The 23635-nt window shown below is 41.1% G+C and overlaps 1 protein-coding gene across 1 annotated transcript in view; it reads left to right on the forward strand.

The window, feature by feature from the left end:
• Positions 1-3193: 3193 nt before the first annotated feature.
• Positions 3194-23635, forward strand: part of snama (something that sticks like glue) — an 88515-nt gene continuing 68073 nt past the window's right edge. The window contains exon 1 of the mRNA XM_080266295.1: positions 3194-3297. The gene's annotated coding sequence lies outside the window, so the exon portion shown is untranslated. The remainder of the gene's footprint in view (positions 3298-23635) is intronic.

Consider the following 23635-nt stretch of genomic DNA (forward strand, 5'->3'; position numbering starts at 1 on the left):
GAAGCAGCTGAAAAATGAGAAAGCAGCTAGGGTTGATGAGGTGTATGCAAAGATGTTTAAGTGCAGTAGAGAGAGTGGAATGAAGTGCTTGTTGGAGATATGTAAGAAGGCATTGATGAGTGAAACTGTGCCTGCAGAGTGGAAAAGGGCTGTGATTGTACCCCTGTACAAAAATAAAGGTGAGCGAAGTGAGTGCAAGAATTATCGTGGCATAAGTTTATTGAGTGTGGTAGTGAACGTATATGGAAGAATTATTATAGAGAGAGTAAGAGAGATCTCAGAAGTCCTAGTGAGTGATGAGCAGAGTGGCTTTAGGAGTGGCAGAGGATGTGTGAATCAAATATATGCAGTGAGACAGACAGCAGAAAAGGCTTGTGAGAAACACCATAAGGTGTTTATGGCATTCATGGATCTGGAAAAAGCATACGACAAAGTGGATAGAGAGGGACCGTGGAAAGTTTTCCGCATGTACGGTGTAAATGGTAAGCTGCAGGTGCCGTCAGGAGTTTTTATGATGATAGTGAAGCATGTGTAAGGGTATATATAAGTGAATGGTTCACAACCTGTGTAGGCGTGCGACAAGGTTGTGCGATGTCCCCATGGTTGTTCAATATATAAATGGATGGGGTGATGAGAGAAGTAAAAACACGAGTAATGGAGAGGAGGATGGCGTTGGTAATGAATGGTGATGGATGGAATATCTCAAATTTGTTGTATGCTGATGATGCAGTACTGCTTGCAAATACCGGACAAGAACTTGGTAGGCTATTGCAGAGTTTTGCTGATGTCTGTGAGCGTCGTGCCTTGAGAGTAAATGCAGAAAAGAGTAAAGTGATAGTTACTGAGAGAGAAGGTGACTCCCAGTGTGATGTTACAGTGAATGGAGAGAGGCTGGAATTGGTGAGAGAGTTCAAGTACCTGGGTACAATGATAGAAAAGAGAGGAAAATGTCCAAAGAAGTTGAAAGTAGAGTGTCCAAAGAAGTTGAAAGTAGAGTGACACAAGGAAGAAAGGTAGCTGGTGCAATGAAGGCATTGATAAGAAACAGAGGTTTAAATGTTGCAGCTGCACGAGGCTTACATGAAGGAGTGTTAGCGCCAACTTTAACATATGGATGTGAGACTATGGTGTGGCATGAAGATGAAAAGTCAAGAGTAAGAGCAGTGGAGATCGGAGTGCTGAGGAATGTGTGTGGAGTACAGAGGGTGGATAGGATACGAAATAATGTGATTCGTGAAAGACGTGGAGTGAGGAGGTCGGTGGACACCAGAGTCGAAGAAAGTGTACTGAGATGGTATGGTCATGTGGACAGCCTCCACATGACCATACCATCTCTCCACTGGAGAGAATGGATAACAAAAGAGTGGTGAAAAAGGTACATCTGAACGAATTTGAAGGAGGAAGGAGGCGAGGTAGGCCAAGGAGAAGGTGGAGAGATATGGTGGATGCGTTTGTGAGGAAGAGAGGTTTGGAAGTCGGTGAGGCTGGCGATGGAAGATTTTCCAGCATTTAATGAGGTCAGCTCTGATCAGTCTCCCTTTTACAGAATACAGGCCCAGGTTTTTCAGACGGTCAGCATAACTGAGTTCGGACAGGCCATTGATTTGCTTAGTCCATCTGCGCTGTACAGACTCCAGGAGCCTCTGATCTCCGTGGTAGCCTGTGTTCCCTACAGTGGAGCCAAACGCCATGATGGGTCTGATGTGGGATTTGAATAAGGTCAACATAAAATCTCGGTACGAACAGTGTCACTATATCTATGTGATATTTTCTTGTGTGGTAACTCAGGTGTAAGCACAGTGCCCATGTGATTATTGTAGGTATTAATTAACCTCTCACTATGCCCCTTCCACATTCGGTGTACCATTGAATGTCTATTGTAAGGAAGCTGAACTACGGCAATAGATGTGTTAAGGTGTCCTGCCGAGTTTTTATGCTCTGTTCCTTTGTAAGTGTTCTATTTCCGGTCTAGAAATAGGACCCCGCTCAGTTGCTGGTGTCTTTAGAACGAGAAGTCGGTCTAAAATCACCCAGCATAACACAAATAATACTGTAGTACTGTGATACCAGTTTTATTAATTAGTGAATATTATTGGCCCCAGTGGAGGTGTCAAACATATGGGAGCTTAGACAATCAAATATAATCTGAATAGTAATAGGCTACTGTGTTAGATTATTTTGTTTTTGCAAAATTTGAAAGCATTTTTCAGTTTGATGTAAGATTTTTACTACACTCACTTGCATAAAGGAGGCCTCCCCTGTTTCCCTAACCAATACACGTGCTCAAATAGCTATAGCCTTTAGATGCTGATACCAGTGCTTCTTGAGAAGGAAGAAACTTTTTCTCGGCCATGTAACACACCTCGTAGGCTAATCTTGTCAAATTAAAAAAGATATATTTCTTACCTGTGCAATGTAATCACATCCCTCTACGATGAATTCCTGTGCTCATTTTTTTATCCGTAAGCTGCGCAGTGTACCATGGCACTACATTTCCCGGGCTCATCGGCTTGTTTCAAAAGGCGCGGGAGTCAGGAGGAGTGGTTAAACATGGATGCTATTTCACCAGCGCCGCCCTGGCGACGGATACAGAAACTACGCGGCGTTACCCATTAGAAATCCCTTCCATATCAACGATATAAATATATAGATTTTTAAGGCGCAAGATCCATTATCTTCTTTTATTATATACGTACTTTGTATAACACTAAATATTCAATTAATCAATCACTTGTAATTATGAAAAGTCGCTAAGGAAGAGGTGATGCTAATCGCATTATGGATACCTTTTAAATAAAATTTTATTGCAAAATTTCTGAAAGATGCAGTATTACGCCATAGAATGCTTTTTTTTCATGAATAACATCAGTGCAACTGCTAAGATGTTAGATATCGTCATATAATAATGTTTAAAAATAAACGCACTCACAACTCTGCTGTTGCTGTAGACCCCGTACCAATTCCATCCCATACGCTGCGATCCAACTTTCAGATCCATATAATGAATGGGGGGAAAAATAATAGTTATAATATTATGCTTGTGTTAAGAAAAATATGTTGGTTCAAATTAATAATAAAAAAACTGTATTTGCTTTTCGTTAAAGGTAAAACAGATGATATTATTGGAACTCTAGGAGATGCGATGGAGGGATTCTGCGGCGCTTGTGACGTCACCAGCATTCTCTTCCCAGACGCCATATTGAGTGGATGCTGAGGTAGTGCTCCCAGGTTATTTTGCTCCATATAGTGAATTGTTGGTATCATGTGGTGACGGCTTGTGCTGAATGGATCCGTAAGGTAATGTATAGCCTTTTTTAGTTAAATATATCGCGCTGTTACTTGTTTAAGTGTGGGTTATGAGGGTGATATGTGTAGTGAAAGTGCAGCTGTTGAGTCACGGTTACAGAAGATTTCCCTCCATTTTAATCGGCAGGTGGATTAAGTTATCATTCATATAGAGAATAGATACTTCTTGGATGATAGTATGTGCATTTTGGTGGTGGTTTTATGGCATTATTGGCTTTGGTTTAATTTTTGTGAACTTGTCCTTGTGACGTGTCGGGTACGCAGTTAGCTTGCACCACCATTGTCACAGTTCTAGGAATAGCCTAGTTTTTCCTCTATTTGTTTTCACTCCCACGGTTGCAGTGATAGTAGGTTAGCATCTACCAAGGGACAGGAATATTGTGTGACTGGATGATTGGCTGGAAAAAAAAAGAAAATCCTTATGCAACGTCAGACCAACAGTACTCTATTAGGCTGACAATAAGAACCTGAAAGTGTATCCTTTCTCGGTAGTGTGTGATTATTAATAAGATTCATATTAACTGGCTGTGTTCATATGAAAATACTCTGTATTTTGTTGAAATATGGCCTAGAAATCCATATTTGGTCATATGTAACTTTATTTTTTTAGGGGGGGAGGGGGTGTAGTTGCAGTATTGGCTGTTTCGATCAGGAAATACAATTAATATGTCTGTCTTGGGTGCCGAGTGGCCGTGTGTTTACATGTGATCTTGCCAATTGGACACTAATGTATCATAGTGTAACCTAATTTGGGGGCTTCAGCCTCCTACACCCATAATTTTTAACCACATAGGATTGCCACTGAACCCCCGTCCCATCCTAATCTGCCCCTGAAAGATTCCCATCCAACATCAAGCTTATTTTGTTGAATAACAATTGGTGCAGGTATTAAAATAATTTCACAAAGTAAGACTGTTTATTGGTCATCAGCAAAGAAAAAGTGAAGTTATTATGGTAGTACTCGCGTAAATTTACGTCTTTGGTGTGGCCCGCACCTGTGTACAATGGTGCTGCGTTTCCCCAACTTGCGATGTGAAACAGAAGCTATTTATGTACGAGGCATCACAAATACGATAAATTCAGATGAATAAAACTTACACTTGTGTATTTTGATGGATGAATCAACCGTAATCTTATTATGCATAAAATATTTATACAGTACACAAACATGGCATACATATTGTAGTGTTGCTAAAAGAAATTGTAGTCACTTTTAATGTTTTTTAGCCTAGTTTTAGGGTGGGTAATAATATCACAGTTATGGATATAAGAGAATGAGCCTGAAAAAAGAAGAAACATGCCAATATCCAAAGTAAAAGAAATAATTCATATAATTCTTGTGATTGGCAACACTGACATACCCAGTCTGGCCTAAGGTAAAGTACGTACCTCCATAGACCCAAGCATAGCTTGTACAGGTGTTGCTAGGGAAAAATGCTCACATTTACTGGCTTTTCCCGTAATTTTAATGTCGAGGAATAATCACATTTATAATCATAAGCTAATATGTAGAACAAAATAGTAGGCATATGCCAATACCGAAGTTAAAAAAAAAAAAAAAAAAAAAAAAAAAAAACGAGCGGCAACACTTCCACACCCAGTCGGTGGCCTTGACCTCAAGGGTGGTGTGGAAATGATGTCAAATATACAATATTATGTAAAAGAAAATATCCAAAATGTCTCTTGCGATAAAAGAGAGAGAGAGACAGGCAGGAGAGGGGCAAGGTTGAATGCATTGTCGGCATGACGGGGGGTGGTGGTGGTGGAGGCATTGTCAGGCTGAGAGAGGGATGGAGGAAGGGGAAAGGGAATGAATGAATGAAAATCGGTCATGGTACTGCAATAACGGGTCATCTGTTGCCATATACAAAAAATGATAAATATCACTAAATATATCAAAACCAAATTAACAAATGAAAGCACAAGTATAAATAACTTATAAAAGAACCAAAAGTACTCAAGGTGGCTCACATCTCCCACCAGGAGAGAGAGAGAACGGTTTACAAAACGTGGCAACACTGTACACAGGTGTGCACCACACCACAGGCACACATTTAAGCGAGTTCTACTATAGCACTGAACAAAGTATTGATAATTTCCAAATGCTTATGTATAAAATAATGTGTTTTCCCATGGTTGATAGTCGAGACATAAGTTGCATTTTCGTGACATCTAAATTCAAGATCATTTTGATATCCATTTTGACTGCTATTGAGTTTCAAGTGAGTGTCGTGAAAATGGGTCGACAAGGTTGTATTCCCTTTACCTCAGCGTCGTCTGTAAACATTCGTTTGTGGGCCATATGGCTGCCTTGGGAGATTTTTTGCAAGTAGGGGAATTAACATACTATTTGTCACGTGACCAACCAGACGGTGCTTTTCCTTGAAATGTTGGCATCAGATGAAAGGGACATCTGTAACATTGTTGTTGGACACAAAATTGTCAAAATCCTAAAGACCTTCACGTTGTGGTAATATGCTTCAGCATTCACAACACACTCCATCAGTTCCTGGGGTTTTCTCCATTTTGACTTTCTTCATTGCTTCCACAAATTCCATCCTACCGGTACTGATTTCTTCCTTCCTTCTCACATCTCTGTCTCCCAGCCATCCTCCAGTCAATTATACTTGCAGTTTTTTCATTCTCTATGTTCAGCAGTTCCTTAAAGTGTTCACTTCATCTGCTCAGTTATTCTCCCTTCACCAGTAATCTACCATTTTTATCATTCACTCCCTGACTGACTTCTTTGACTTGTGTCTAACTCCCTTAACCTCTTTCCAGAACATTTTCTTACATTCCCTCCACTTAACACTCAAATTCCTCATCCACTCTCTTCTTACTGTCTCCTACTAATCTTTTCACATCTCTTCCTCTCTACACATAACTCTTTCGTCTCTCAACTTCTTGCACACCCGTTTCTCATCCACTAACTATATGCTTTCTTCTTGTGTGCCACAGCCTGTCTCACCTCTTCATTCCACCATGCTGTTCCCTGCAACCCCTTTTGTCTTCTCTTCACCCCACACACCACCTCACATGCTGCACAGATTTCATTCTGTGAATATCTTACACACACCCTCCAAATCCCCCATGTGCTCCAGTCCATATTTACCCTATTGTTCCTCCACTTCTCTCTTATATTCTGCCTTTTTTCCATCCTCATGTAAATTTTCCACCCTCCTTGTATGAACTACTTCCTCCTGTCCTTCCCTCATTTGATTTCTCCAATTCATTTGGACCTTGATTCTCACCACCACCAAGTGGTGGTCAGAAAGTCCACTTCCCCAAGCTTTATATGCTCTTGCATTCATTACACACCTCATCCTGTCATCCACACACAAATAATCAGTCATTGCCATCCATTCATTCAGTTCACAACCCAGCCTTCTCATCACTTGGCATGTATACCTGTGGATCATTTTGTGTCTGAAGCTGGTACTGTATTGGCTATCACCAACCCCCTCCCAACACAAATATCCCCTGAAGCACTGCACTCTCATCTGTCTCTGCAGGCACACCCCACTTACCAACTACTCCATCCACCTTCACATTCCTTACTTTACCATTTCATATCTTCAGTAAAAAAACACTCATTCCTTTCAAACTTTCCGAAGCACGCTTCAACATTTGTCCAGAACTCTTCTTTCACTCTCTTTTCATAATCTTGCTTTGGCACATACGCACACACAATTTCCCACATTTGTAGTCCAACTTTCGATCTTACCCATACAATTCTTGAACCAACTGATCCATACTCTGTTATATTCTCCTTCCATCTGTTACAACAATACACACTCCTATTACCCTCTCATTCTCACCTACTCCCACACGTATGCCTCATCCATTCTCCCACATTCCCACCCTTCCATTTAGTGTCAGTTAATCCAGTGATTCTCAAACCATGGGTCGCGAGAGGAATTTTGATGGGTCGCAGGGACATAGAATAGGCCGAATGCTTTCAATGTATTTTATTTACTGAACTGAAATTGTAATTATCCTTATTACACTATTAACATAATCATAATAACTATGATAGGCTATATACCGGTTACTCTGTGTGTCTGTGATTTTTTTACTCTGTGGGTCGCGACGTCTTGAAATATTCCAAACAGGGTCACACACTAAAAAGTTTGAGAACCTCTGAGTTAATCCACATACATCCACTTTTGCACCCTCAAGCACCTGGACAATATCTTTCTCTTTCACCTCATCATTTGCACCCCTTATATTCCATGTCGCAGATGAATAGACAAAACTAATAGACAATAAAAGCCCTCCCGTGATGGCAACTTCTTAGTCTTGCCACATCCTGAAACTGAACCACAGCAGACATTGGGGCCCCCAGTACTGGTGCGCAAATATAAAAAGTCGAGAACACATACGGTATACTGTATATGTCACCCAAAGGCCACAGACATTTCCTTTGTGGCACGTTGATGTGCCACCCGATGTGAAAGGGTTAACCCTTTTAATCGGATGATGTCCAAAGTGTTTTTTTGTTACTGCCAGACAGTTTTTTTAAATTCATTTCATGCATTGATGGACACATCTAAACTCTGTTGTTCAAAAAGTCTCCAGAACTGAATGAAATCCTTCAGAGAGCAGTAATAAACTAAGACATCCCCAGGGCTTAATGAGTTAAGTCACATTACATGCTCCTTTTGCTACAATTAGCTTTATTGACATTACACTAGTCAGTCTTGTGGGTGTCCAGAGTTGCTGCCTACTGGTTTGCTACCTGTTTTTATTTGCACCTTATATGTGTTCGTGGCTGTGGTTTGCTCTTTGAGGGAGTTATTTCATTTTGCATTTGGGTGACAGAGTGACTTGGAGGCGTTTTGTCTGCGGCCACCCTTTGCGGGATTAGGGCGTCGGGCTATAGATAGATAGATTTGTTTCACAACCAGCTGGTTTTGCTGTTGTGGTGTACTACCAATTACTGTACAAATCAGTCTGCTATTATATCAGATCATGCACCTATGTTTCTCATAAAAGTGACAACAACAGAAGCGTAAAATTTTATACCTCTGTAAATTGGACAGGAAGTGTGTGTAATGTCTTAAATTTTAAATGGGTGTAAGAAGATATATACTGCAGTATATAGAGATGTACCGATACCAAGATTTTGACTGATACCGATACCACAAAATTGCACTGATACCGATACTACTACCGATACCAGTGCATTGGAGACCAGTCTATTAAGCTGTTGTCCATACTCGTGAGACTTTCTTTTTTTCAAGTTTGTCATTAAACTACTACCATATGCACCATGTACTCAAAATAATATGGTACTAAATAATAGGATATTAACAATAATTTATTTTTCATCCCTATAAAACATCCAAATTCTGTTTAACAAAATAACTTCCAGTGAGTGATAGGCTGCGTACTAAATTCCTTTTAAGTATCGTCAGAGAATCAGCCGATACCATACCGATTCTAATACCGATATATCGGTACATATCTAGTAGTGTACTGGTTATTTTGTGTAACTATCAACAGACATTCTACATACCTTACAGAGGAGTAATTGCGTCAGGCTTTTTGCCGTTTTCATTAATTGTTGTCACATACGACAAGTATGATTTGCTTCAGTTTGTCCCCTCAAATTGTAGGTATGTGCACTGTATGTGGAAATCATACTTGGAAAATGGAGGTGCTGCACCAGATAATATTTTCACTGGTGTGTGGGGAGACATGAGGGTGCATCTGCACCATGCTTCAGAATTAAAGTACTGTACTGTATTTTCATTCATTAATGCAGTTTGCCGATGATGTTTAAACTTTTAAACATTAAAACAGTGCTGATGATGAAATATTGAGATACTGTACTGTATTAGAAAATCATGGTGCAGAGAATAGAATAGTGTTAAATCAAATGAAAATGTTTTGACAGCATCAAAGTACAGTAAAGTCTCCGATGCGAGATAGGTTGTGTAGAATCATGCAAAATCAAGTTGGAGCAAAATTGTGACCTATATTTACATGTAAAATAGTGGGCTAGGTTTTGGGAACCTCACATTATTTCCTCTAAAACAAATATACCGGGAAAGCTTGATTATTGTCTGTTTGCCTTGGAACCCCTTGGCTGCGTGCTTACAAAAAATCTTGCTGATTGGATGCAGCAGTGCATCGTAACCTAACCTACCAGTAACTGAGAAGTTTTGGCCCCTAGACCAGCCATAATATTATCTACCTAAGTGTGCCACTAAACCTAACCTTGAAAGCCCTCAGTATCAATTAGGCAAAAACTTGTAACATTGTCAGCTTTTGAAAGGTTGTCACTCTGCAGCATAAATCTTTTGCTAAGCATTACTTCAGCCCATTTAATCATAAACTAATTGCAAAAAGCAAAACTATTTTTAAATTAATCATTATATTTATCGTTATCATTTTTTCTTAATGTGTCCAACTCGAGCAAAGGCTTCAGGGCCTATCCTCAAATCTCAGTAGTTCTCCTAGGGGCCCAGTAGTCCTCCTACATCTCCACATGCCACCACTTCAGTGCTAACATCCACCATTTATATTGAATACATGCTAGGGCTGTCTCATATGGGACTAGTGTACTACTATTAGTGGAGGAACTTTTATGACATGTTGGCGGATCATCTGGTAGATCAGAAAAGTCTGCTTTTTATGAAATTCAAATCCTTAAACTGTTTCCTGTCCCAACCGGGTTTCGAGCTTGGGTCCATTAGGACCACAGACTGCCTTTACCGATTCTTCCACTGCCCACCCATCCCAACAGCAGTAAACAAAAAAATACAATTTACATTGCTTGATTTCATGATTTACTTCTATTTACTTATATTTACTTATATTCTTTCTATCTGTTTGTTGCCAGATGGCTTTATCCCATACGAGGTGGCCAGAAACAAATCGCCTCCATGTTGCCTTGTCCCCTGCCATTTTGCTGCCCTGCTCCCAACTCGCACTCCTCTCTCTCATACACCTCTCCACTCCATCCCTCCATGTCGTTCCTGGTCTCCCCCTCCACTCACTCACATACACTACATACACATCTCTGTCAGTTAGCTCATTGCTTGGAAGTTCCCCAATTTCGACAGGAATTCGGGAGTAAGCACAGTATCTTTGGCAGTGCAGCATGACTCATTTGCATCAGATGGCTGCTTTCAGATACCGTCAGTGGCTGACGTGGGTAGATAATCCATTTTGGTGTAGAGTAGGTGGATGCATGAAGTATTTGTACAGTAGAGTTGCAATTTAAGACAAAAAGAAACAGCGATCTTACAATAACACGTGCATTTAATTTGCTCCCTACGTGTCAACAAGTGGGTTGGTGGAGGGTTGGTGCCCCTCCTCGTGAAACAAATAACTCATAGTCAGGTGGCCACCCCTTATGGGATTATGGCATCTGGCAATAGATAGATAGATAGAATTACATAATAGCATGGTAATTTCGCTCAATTGCACGAGAAAAACTGTTTGGGAAGTGGGTGCATTTAGGTATTGGATTTCCAGATGACTGCATTTGTTTACAACTCTTGTGGTATGCCTTTGTTGGTCGCTGATTGGCTTCCTCAACCCGACTCGACCCATGTGACCCATGTCCCATACCACCTGCCAGCCCACAGCCTGCCTCAGTGTTTTGTGGATCGTTGCTGTGATGAGAAGTGTTTATTTGCTTATTTCCTTGCTTCTCATTTCCTCTCAGAACTCTTGAGCTTGTGGTTCCAAACTAACTTTATTTATGCCTAAGCACTTAAGCACCCTGAAAGTGCTGTGAACACAAGAAAAGCATTTATTCCAAAGGAAAAAGTAAAGTTGTTGGACAGAGTGGCGTGTGGTGTGGAAGCTTAAATGCAAATGATCAGATAGATACATTGAGTCGGGTGTGTTTACGATGTGGATAGTTTCTTAGTTGGAGAAAAAAAAAAAGGTAATGATGAAGTAGCAGTAAAATTTATGTTTTCGCCTTTGCAACGCGTGTTGGGAAAAAAAAAAATGTGCCCGAACTTTGTTATGAACTGACGGTCTTTGGTCGAGAAAATTCGGCTCTTATGTAATGTAAAGACATTACGTGTTGACGTAAATAGTTAGGTAAGATAATGATGTGAGTTCAGTTCCTGTTAATTGCTGTATACTGTCATACAAAGTATACTGCTTGGCTGACTTGTTTATTGTTCACGATTACTACATTTGTGTGTATCTGAGAAGTGAGAGGTACGCAATCAGTCCGTGCTGACAACTTCAGCATATATATACTGTATTTTGATTCCTTTATTGTTTATGACTAATAACTTTCAAAAACAGTTTCACATTTTTTTTCCTCTAATGATTGCGCCGAAAATGATTCTTGGCAAAATATGCATGATGCTAGGAGGCCACTATTCATATGTTGATTAGGTCAGAAGGTTTTGCATGATTGGTGATGAGGACTTTCAAGAGGCTTTGTGGCAATCCGTGGTGGTTTGAATTTTTATGGGGAGTATTAGGGGGCAAAACTAGTTGGTTAGGTTAGGTTAGAATGCACTGATGTGTCAGGTCAGCGAGTGTCATATTTAAACACGTCTTGGGTGTCTTACGGCAGACATACCGGTATTTGTAATAAGCTGTCTTTAAATACTGTATATATTTAACGAAAAATATGGGGCACTTAGAACCTAACCCCCAATTTTATGTGTGAATACATGTCACTTTTTAGCGCATAATTGATTTTCTACGAGGTTCTGCATGACCTATCTTGTGTTATATGAAGACTCTGTTGTAGTGTGGAAATGCAACAGGTGTGCGTAATGCAGCCATAGTTGAAACTATGATGGGAACTTTGTGATTCCTTGCTTATACAGTAATCCCTCTACTATCCGACGTAATAGAGCCAAAGATATGTCTGGAAAGTGGGCCCCTGGCTTCTTGACTGGTACGTAAGGACCCTAACCCAACCTAACTTTGAAAGCCACCAAAATAACTCCCTACTGGACATGCATAGCACCTATTTAAACCTACTTAAGACCCTATTCACACCAATAATGGACATAAAGCATGAAATACATGAAAAGGAACCAAAGAATGAGGAATCGGAAGTGGCTGTATCTCAACCAGGGTACTTATAGCACGTCTTTGGTCTCCAAAAGGCTTTGGCAGTGGTGAAAATGCTCTTGAAGCATGTACAGTAATCCAGTGTTGTGCTGCACTAATTCTTTTCACTGTGAGTTATAATTGTTTAACACTGCACATTGTTCTTAAGTGCACCACGCCAGTTTCAACCGTCAATTTGCACTCCACGGTTAATCCTTTGCACTCTAAATTCTAATTTCTTAACACTGCACAACACTGTAAATTCCCATGTGGTCTAGTGGCGAGGTATTGCAGTTTATTTACTGTGTATTCACAAAAAACGAGCACGTGTGGCTTCCATTGCGATAAGCATCTACTCGCGATCGAAGTTAGGCAGTAACTGTTGGACAGTGTTGGTGTTGGGGAAACATAGTTGCCAGATCGCAATGGCCATATTACCAAACTCCTAAGTTTTCATTACCAAATTTAACTTTTCATTACCAAATTCGTAAAGCTAGCATTTATTCTTCACTAATTATATATACAAGTGGAAATACATGTAATCACTTTCCTTATAATTAACAGCATGTTGATTATTATCATGCTATGTAGGCTGGCAGAATAATCAGAGAGAGCAGACAATCCAACATCTCCATCCTGTGTGTCCTCATACATTACCAAACGAATTTTTCATTACCAAATTGGCCCACATTTGGTAATGAAAAATACCAAATGGCAGCCCTGACAAGGGAGGGGGGAGGAAGGAAGGGCTGAATGTGCCATGGTGTAAGCAGCTGTTCAGCGCCGTGTGGCAATTTCAAATTACAGATGGGAAAAAATTTGAACTTTGTTGTTTTTTTCTTTTTTTGGCCATTTTTGGGTTCCGAAGGTCCAGGTCCACAATGTCCGGGGGGTGGGGTGTCTGGAAAGTGGGCGTCCGGATAGTACAGGGATTACTGTATTATGTATTTTCCCATTCACTTTTTTTTTTTTTACAGTATTTATATTGGTATAAGGCATGGGAAGGGAGGAAGGGTATCCATCATCCCATTTTCTGTCACAATAAGGGCAAGCTCAAACAATTTCACGCAGGTGTGTAAAAAACTGTGTCCGTATGTTTACGGATTTGGCAATTTTGACACTACTGTATTTATTTCTTTATATATACATGGACACGGCATAGAACGGTTTAACGAAGATCACGTTTTACCACCCTTATCTTGCCTAACGAATGCCAAAATGTGCTGTATTCAATTTTTCCAGGGGCAGTTTTAAACTGAATGTGCTCTCGGCTGATTACACCTCAGCGTTAGTAACGTAGGAAACGTGCACAATTCATTCCCACCCTACCATCCAAAACAGTACAATACCTCGCTGACACCCTTTTAACATTTATTATGTCATCATGTCGCCTAAACGCCCTGCTACATGCCCTGGTAAGCAAGTTGCCAAGTCCGCCAGGAAGAGCCAAACTCTTGAGATGAGTTGTAAATTAAGGGTTAGGGAGTCATAAAATGCACAAATATTGATTCAGGTTGAACTAAAAAGGGGTCAATATGGGAGGATGTGGAGAAAACTCGAGGTCCTGGAACCAAACTCCATTTAACCTGTCATAATGAGTTCGCACAACGAAATATATCTTAGTGAATGGTTGTTGAGGAATGTAACCAGTTTGTAAAGTGGGGACCCTTTGCACCGGTAGGTAATCAAGTGAAGGGTGTATGGTTTGTTGTGGGAAAGATGAATTAGAGTTTGTTGATGTGGAGAAGGTCTTTGACAGAGTCCTAAGGGAGGTGGTGAAGTGGATTGAGGGGTGAGTGGTTGGTGGTCATGGCTATGTATGTGGGTGCTCACACCCAGGTGAAGGTGGATGGAGATTTGAATGATGAGTTTTCTGTGATGATGTGCATCAAGTCAGTCTTGAGACGCACACATATGCGGTGCTTGAAGCTCACATGTATTAAGAAACGAACTTCGATGGGAGATGATGTATGCTTATGACCTGGTGTTGATTGCAGGAAATGGGAGGCAGAAGAACAATTTAGGAAATGGAGATACACAATGGGGCACAAGGGTTTGAGGGTAAATGTGGTATGTGGATAAAGCAAAAGTGATACCTAAAGCTGGTGACGGTACTGTTAAAATGGAGGGAGTGTGGCCACGTGCAGTTTGCCACAAGGATGTAGGAAGTAACTTCATTTTGTGCAATGTTTGTGATAAGTGGGTGCATAAGAGATGTGGTATTAGAGGTAGGCAGCAAAATACGCTGGTTTCGTGTATGCAGTGTGTCGGGGAGAACATAAAGAGACTGTTAGGTCATGAAAGGATTGATCTTGCTGGTGTCTCTTGACAGTGTGTAGGAGTTTTGTTATTCATGGGACATGGTATGTGCTGGACGTGGGGCTGCAGCTAGCTCAGTAGCTTGGGTGAGGAATGGTTGGAGGAAGTCCAGGAACCTGTTGCCTCGTCAGACACTGAGAGGGATCTCGCACTGTGCCAAGGGATCTTTGTATGCAGCATGTGTTAGGAGTGTAATGCCGTTTGGTAGTGGGACCTGGACAGTAAAGGAAGAGGATACATGAATGCTCAGATAAACAGAAATGACTGATTAGATGGGTGTGTAGTGTGTACTTGAATGAGAGGCCTGGGGGGGGGGGGAACTAGGATTGTGATTGAAGAGTTGGGGGGACTTGAATGACTTACTGTTTTGATGAGGGGGGGTAGAGTGAGATGGTTTGGATATGTTATGAGGTTGAAAGATGAGAGTTGGATGTGGAAAGTGATAAATGTTAGTGTTGAGGTGGGGTTGTGAGAGGCAGACCAAAAAAGTCTGGTATGTGATAGCGTGTGACCTCAGGGCTAAGGGAGGCTGCCAGAGATAGAACAGCATGGGGAGCTGCTACTAGGTGACCAAGCTTGATGCATGCAAGCATGCTGAAGCCTTTATATTCGATATGATAATGGTAGTAGTTACAACCTCAAGCTTGTCTGAAGGTGAACCTTAGGGACTGCAGGCTGAAGTTGCTTTCCTTCAGTCCACCTTTCTTCTGTTGAGGGATAGGGAGGAATATAGGATGTTTATATAACCTGGTAGCAGAGCCACCTAGTTATATCTGTGCCACCACTTGAAGATATCCCTCTCCTGCGCTGCGTAGAAATAGCAAGAATAAATTATGAAATTTGTAATTGGAGTGAAGGGATTAATCTCCGTTGTGGGAGAGATGAGTTAGGATGTACGTCAAGGGTCAGTACAACAGGCTGGCAAGATAAGGTATCAGCAGAAAGTAGGAAGTCATATGTGGCAGTCATACTATGCTTGGTTTTTATAGGCTTTCTATTTTATGAAGGCAGTTTGGGTGGGGCCTCCTAAGCCCTCACACTGCTAGCTCAGATGCCACATCACCACTGTCACACATGTGTAATTACTCCTGCTCACCTCTCTCTCCCTCTCCCTCTCTCCTATTTTAATTTTGTAACTGCTTATAAATGAATTTCAAATACTCTGTATAGATGTAATAAAATAAAAGCTATAGTATAGTATAAATCCTTTAAGACTGTCAGAGTTGCTTTTGTGATGTTGTCAAGCGCAGTGACACGAGGAATACCCTTGGGTGTGCGGGTCATACTCGGTCAGTCTCTTGCCATGGAAGCTTGCCCATCGAAAGTCAAAACAAGAGAAAAATTAAAGAAAATAAAAGTAGTTAAATAAATATGAGAGGGAGAGAGAGAGAGAGGAGCACATGTGCGGTGACAATGTGACAACTGAGCTAGGGGTGTGAGGTATTAGCGCCTCCACCCAAACTGCCTTCATAAAATAGAAACCCCATAGGTTAATGCAGTATTCGCTTTGCCACTATTAACATGAATTTCTTGGACTTATCTCCAAGCAAATGTATTCATTTTGAGATTTTTGGAATTTTAAGGAGGGGGTAAGTATTGCCTTCATTAAGCCATTCAGTACAAGGTACTCATGTATAGACAGATAAACCTGTCTGTTAGTTTAAAATGGAGGGGCAAGGTAGAGCCTTCAGTAACCCCTCAGTGGCCGCCAGCATCGAACAACGCAATCCAGTATCAGTGCCGGTGGCATTGAATTAGTGCGAGCTATAAAACAACTCCACCCTGTCATCCCAAGCACCCAGTCAGTTCAATCTTGGATGTTTTCTCCCATATGTTGTATGTTAATGACACATGTGCAGTGATTTTATGAATTTTTCTATGAATCATAGTGAATCACAGGGAAAACACATTGCCAGGTGCACCAGACAATTCTCTTCCCATTTGTAAGAAAAAGAAACCGGTTTTAGACATTTGAAAAAATTGTGGCTGGTCAGGGTGGGGCTGGCCTGGGGTGCACGCAGATTTCTTATATCATGTCCAGTGAGGGTTAACATTCAGTAAGAGAGGCTCCTTATATGCCAGATATGATCTGTTGGTTTGTTTGGTGTAGGAGAGGATTTTTTTATTGGTTGAGTTAAGGTTAACCTTCATTAAAAGATTTTTTAAGCGGATGGTTGAAAAATAGTTCAGTAACAATTTTTTTTTTAACTGATTGGGTAAAGGATACCTTTCATTAACAGCTTCCTGAACTGGTTGGGTAAAAGATTGCCTTCATTAACAGATTTTTTAACTGGCTGGGTAAAAGAGCCTTAATTAACCCATTCATTAGAGGCTCCTAAGTAAAATAAAATTGTTGGGGTTGTGTAGGAGGGATGTTTTGAACTGGTTGGGAAGAAGATAACCTTGTACAGTCAGGTCTCTGTGTTGTGAAAATCTATTGCATAACAATTTATTGTGCAGTGGGGTTAAATGTGGATTAAGTGGGGCTATGGAGGGTGCCCTCAACCATGAAACTTAGAATTTATAATAATCTTGCCATTTAATGGTTGCCCTTGATGCCCCTCGGTAGCATCATGCTTTCCACTAGGGGTAGCATGATTGCCAGACACTATTTCCAAGTCACAAGTTCCAGTATATCACATTCACAAAAATTATCACTTCACTTATACTGTATTGCACAATGCACTACTTGTTATGCACTGTTATTTGGCAGTACCAATGATAATTCAGTGTCCTTTAATGCACAAGATGGAATGAAAGGCAGACATCACAGTGAATGTAAACACTGGATTGCCATCTTGCTTCAGTCAGCTGACTAGGGAGGCTGTGTATAAAAGGTTGACATAATTCGTCACAAGTTTCAGTATTCCACACAAAAAATTTTCATTTAATATTGCATCTTGCACAATGGTATTTGTTAAGCACTTGCACTGTTATTTGGCAGTGGCAGTGGTGTTTCACTGGCCTTATGAAAGGCAGTCAGTCAGCAAATGTAAATGCTGGATGGTCATGTTTGCTCAGACAACCTACTGTCGGCTTGCATGCATCATTGTGTTCCTGTGTAATTCTCAGAGGTGGCCGTTGCAGTTATCATTCTAGCGAAAGCACAACCGATTTGTGCGATTTATCACATTGCAAACAGTTATATAATGATATGACTATGTGAGAGAATTTTTTTAACCAGTTAGGAACGACATAGCTTTGTATAGGAGAGAGTATTTTTTTAATACGTTTGGGAAAAGATGGTATTGTATAGAATTTTTGAACTGCTTGGGGAAAAGATGGCATTGTGTAGGAGGGAATTTTCAAACTGCTTGGGGAAAAGATGGCCTTGTATAGGAGAGAATTCTTGAACTGCTTGGGGAAAAGGTGGCCTTGTATAGGAGAGAATTCTTGAACTGCTGGGGGAAAAGGTGGCCTTCTATAGGAGAGATTTTTGAACTGCTTGGGGAAAACATGGCCTTGTATAGGAGAGAATTTTTGAACTGCTGGGGGAAAAGACAGCGTTCATTGACTCCTCCTGCCGGGTGGTAACCATATAGCCAGATTATGGCACTTGGTGGGTTAGTGGGTAATTAAGGTGCAGCAATCGGATTAAGCTTGTGTAGGTTTATATCCCAGAGGTGGTTGGGATTTATTGCTCATGTAATGCCACTCAAGGATGAATGTGGCTGATCACTCTCATCTTAAATGTCTGTACCAACTTGCCTGACCCCTGGCTTCTCTGCTCCTCATGGGGCAACATAGGATTTGATAATGGAGGGATGGACTACTTGGCACTTATCAGGTAAATAGGATAAAGTAAAAGTCTAGGTTGTCTAAGGAGAGGTTATAATGATGTTGACAACTGGTTTAAAGTGACAACGAAAATACATCTAGCTATTCCAGGCAGTGATAAGGATGATGATCAGTGAATACATATAAATTGGGAAATAAAAACAGGCTAGATGTCTTACCAGACGTGAGAATGATCGTGATGATGACTGGGTGGATGTAAATGTATAAAGAAAAAAATGTAGGTTGTAGTGTATAAATCTTAGGTCACACAGAGCATTTTCAAGCAATTGTTGCTTCTGGAATTGCTGTTTTTCTCAATATAAGAGCATTCAAAAGTATTTTTGAGCAGTTATTTTGGAAGGTTTGCCGATGAGCATTTCAGTCACAAGACAAAAGACTTCCATAATATAATGGGGTTAAATCAGGGCTAATTTTATAATTACATAAACTCTCATGCCAGTTTTTGTATATGATTATTATATGCTGTATAAATAAAATTAAGGATAAAATACGAGAAAGGACTGATAGCCATATTCTGAATCAGTTCAAAGTGTGTTGGGAAGTGCGAAATCGAACAAAGAACGTGGAACTGAATGCTAGCTAACGAGGACATGTGGATGAAAAGGTTTTTTTTTTTTTTTTTTTTTTTTTTTTTAGCAAAACATTTTCCTTCCATTTCGTCCCCTGAAACTGCAAAACCTGCATAAATGGGGTAGAACATGGTGAGGCACGAGAAAGGACTGATAGTTGCATGCTCAGTCGGTCCAAAATGTGTTGGGAAGCAGAAAATTGAACATAGAATGTGGACCTGATTTCTAACATGAGAGCACATGGATGAAATAGTAATTTTTTTTATGAGCATATGTTTTCATTCCATTTTGTCCCCTTAAATTGCGAACCCCATAAATTTTCGTCTAACCATACGGCCTTGAGTGTGCCAAGGACAGGTACCTAGATGTAAGCAAGCCAATCATAGTGAGTCTGGTGGGTGATGTCACTGCACACGACTCCCAAATTTCATTGCTAGGCCAGGTGACTTCCCGCATGAGCTCGTGTTTTTCCGTGTTTTATGACATGTCCGCATTATGCTGAGCGTGTTAGAACAAAAACTTGTTACTTAACCATGCGTTTCTCAAGGATTGAGAGTATTTACAGCTTATTAGAATGTGATTAGTCAGTAGAATTAATACAGGAGCTTGGCAAACAAAGAGTTACCTTGATGATGAGGAATTCATGCTGCCATTTCTCCCACTTTTATTGCTCCTCCTTTTTCCCACCCTTTTTTCGTTTTCTAAAATAGTGTAGGATGGAGGTGATAAGTGTACGGTGGGATGTGGATTTTATACTGTTTTGAGCTTGTGTGGGAGAGTATGTAAGAAACGGAATCTAAAGGTGAATGCAGGGAAGAGTAAAGTGATGGTCTTTGAGAGAGGTGGTCAGTGAATGTACAGTGAGGTTGGATGGTGAGGAAATGGAAAATGTGAGTACGTTTAAGTACAGTACTTGGGTAGTGTGATGAGTAAGGATTGAAGTTTGGAGGGTGAAGTGCTTGAAGGGGTACAACAAGGAAGAAAGGTTGCTGGTTCCTTGAAAGCAGTGATAAGAAACAAGGAAGTGAGCATGGAAGTGAAAAACTTACTACATGACAGTATTAACGTATAGAAGTGATACTTGGACGTTTTTGGAAGGACACAAGTCAAGAGTGAGAGCAGTGGAAATGAGTTATTTAAGAGGAGCCTGTGGAGTCACATGGAGAGACAGGCTGACAAATGAGGATATAAAGGAGCATTGTGGTGTGGATGTGATAGGAAGCATTAGGAGGAACACACTGAGGTGGTTTGGCCATGTGGAGAGGATGGAGGGTGAGAGACTGACGAGGAGAGTGTATGTGAGTGAGGTGGAGGGGGGGGGAGGGGGGAGGCCGAGGATGAGATGGAGGGATGGGATGGAGAGGTATATGAGAGAGGGGGGTGAAAGTTGGGAGCAGGGCAGTGAAATGGCGGGGGACAGGGCGACGTGGAGGCGATTTGTTTGTGGCCATCCCATACGGGATTGAGGCGTCTGGCAATAGATAGATAGATAGTTTGTGTATGGTGGAAGTTTTCAGTATTTATAGTATTTCAATAAGTGCTTGTGTTTTGTTGAGTTAGTGATGAGCTGTTAGGATCAATACAGCAACCTGGCAAACATGGGATGGCTGTGGTAATAAAGGTTTCATGCTGCTTTGTCCCTCTTATCCATATCCTCCTTTATGTAGCTTGGATCTTGACATTTTAACCCCTTCAGTCCAATGACTCAAGTCTCTCTCTCTCTCTCTCTCTCTCACACCTAATCATTCACACCCCATACATTCCATGTTGGTATCCAAACCATGTCCACTGTCCGGTCCTTGTTTGTCACCTGTTTGTCCGTCCAGGTCTGAGGCTTCTTGTTTATGTTTTTAGTTGTTTTCTAGAAAGTTACACTAACCCTCCACCCACCCGCTTGTTGACAAGTAGGGAACACTTATATCCGAGGCTTCTTGTTTATATTTTTAGTTGTTTTTTGGAGAGTTACACTAACCCTCCACCCACCCACTTGTTGACAAGTAGGGACACTTATATCCGAGGCTTCTTGTTTATATATTTAGTTGTTTTCTGGAGAGTTACACTAACCCTCCACCCACCCGCTTGTTGACAAGTAGGGAACACTTATATCCGAGGCTTCTTGTTTATATTTTTAGTTAGTTGTTTTCTGGAGAGTTACACTAACCCTCCACCCACCCACTTGTTGACATGTAGGAAACACTTATTGGATGGTTTTAAGGTTACCACCCAATGTATCAAAGGATTTCCTGGTTTATGGGCAGAATCTGAAATGACATTAAGAAATGGGTTACATATCTTACCTTAGCCTTTTTTATAACTGGTGTTTCTTTGCGTAAATAAAGCCGCCTGGTGATAGCAATGGCATAATGTTGAAGTCCATATTTTTGTATCTATAGGCAGACAGTTTGCCTCCATATTGCCCTGTCCTCAACCATTTGATTGCCCCTCTTTCGCATATCTCTCTCCACTGCATCCTTGGTCTTCCCCTATTTTCAGCAAAAGCATTGAAACTACAGTAAAAGCCCAGTTATTCGGTAGATCCTGTATTTTGGCAGTTTTGAGAAATAGTCCTATTTATGAAAATCTTTGATTGTTTGGCTGATATTTCAAATCATCTCAGCAGTTCAGGAAGTGTTGTATCTGTGACTTGTAGGCCTATTATGTCATTATACTTGTATACCGGTACGTTCACTAGTTTATGTATTTTTCGGATACAAGTATAGAATATAGTACTGCATTGATTACAGTATCATATAGTGCAGAGGGTTACGTTCCAAACCCCCTCGTTAATTCTTGAATTTTGCCAATTCTTGATGCTTTCCTGAATACGACATTCAGGCTACTGGTAATTGCATAGTCTGTGAACCACTGGTACTGTAATGCGGTACCCATAAATAAACATTTTTTGTTAAATCTGTTTCCCTGTTGTTTTTAGCTGTTAAGCTGTGACAACTTTTGTTTGATTTGCCAGCATAATGGCGGAAGGGACTGTCCTAAGGTTTTAACTAAACCTAACGTAACACCTAATCTACAGTTGGGCAATTGGGAAACAAAATCCATCGTTGAGTGTAGAGTAAGTTTCTGTCATTGCGCTTGGAACAGCTGTAGTCATAGCTTAACCCCTAAAGTCCACAGTTATGTCAGGCAGAGTACCTCCCCTAGCAGCAATTCGGGGGTGTTTTGGCGACTTTTACCTAAGGCAAATTGACTGTGTTCTGGCTAAAGAAGAAGAATTTACACACCTGACAGCACAATCTGCACCTCTGTAGGCCTAATGGTTCAGAGGGGGGTGACAAGGCTAGCAAGGTGGGAGGAGGAGCAAGAGTGGGTGGGAAGGGACACAGGTGGTGGTGGGAGGAGAGATTCAGGTGCATGGAGGGGTGGGAGGGTGATGGGGGACAAGGAGGGAGTGGAGTAGAAGATGGCACAGAGGCAGCCCAGAGGGGGGGAGCCCCCTGACCACCCGGGTTGGTCCGATCCCCCCTCATGCCACCTCAGGGTTGAGTTGTCATTGGCCTGAAGCCATGTATGTTATAATCGGGGAGGAAGAAATGCTCCGCAGTTTTTTTTACAGGCCCCGCTCAATTGATGCGATTAGTCATTTTGGCATAAAGCTCAAATCGCATTAGTTGATGCGATTAGGACTTAAGGGGTTAGTGGCTAAATTTCTCAATGACCGTGGGTTCAGATTGCATGCACCCCTGGCTGGCCCCTGAACAATTTTTTAAGAGTTCTAAAATCAATTATACTCTAATAAGATGTGAAGAGAATCATCTGGCACACCTAACACTGTGTTTCTTAGCATCCTAAACCCATCCTGTGATTCGCTGTGATTCACAGAAGTCATAAAATTACAGTGCACGTGCCATATGGGTGAAAACATCTGAGATTAAGTGACCGCCTGACTGCTTCGTATGGTAGTGTCGAGTCGTGTAAACATACCAGTTACTTTTGTTCCCTTCCCATAATTGTTTACAGTTTTTTATAGCTCGCTCTAACTCTACATCACTGTCACCTGTACTGGAAAGGGTTGTTCAATGCTGGGGGTTTCATAAGGGTCAGTGGAATACATTACTGTTTGAATCAGCACTCTCTCTTTCACATATACACACACAAATGAACAAAAGAATGAGCACTAAATGTACCATTTCAATTCATATTCCCCCAGTCTGTATTCTGTATTTTTCCAGCTATTTTATAAGGTAGAAATTGTTAATTAGTTAAGTTGCTAGTTAAGAGTTCAGCAGTTATGGGGTTCTGCTGTATGCAGTACTCTCACCAAACCATCCATCCATCCATCATCCAATCCAGTGTTGCCCCATGAGGAGCATAGGAGCCCGGGGCTAGGCAAGTTGGTCCTGACATATAAGATGAGAGTGACCACCCTCACTCATGCCTGAATGGCAGTACGTGAGCAATAAACCCCAACCATCCCTTGGATATAAACCTTCACCAGCTCAATCCAATTGGAGTGCCGTAATTACCCACTAAACCACCAGGCTCCCAAATTTGGTTATATAGTTACCACACAGCATAGTAGATGGTTTCCTGGTGTATAGGAAACCATTTGGCTTGTTACTCAGTGTAGTCACCCACAGGCAGAA

Source organism: Coenobita brevimanus, chromosome 19 (genome assembly GCF_032717465.1).
Source record: "Coenobita brevimanus isolate Jiangsu-jjx chromosome 19, ASM3271746v2, whole genome shotgun sequence".
In the NCBI taxonomy this organism is placed as follows: Eukaryota; Metazoa; Arthropoda; class Malacostraca; order Decapoda; family Coenobitidae; genus Coenobita; species Coenobita brevimanus.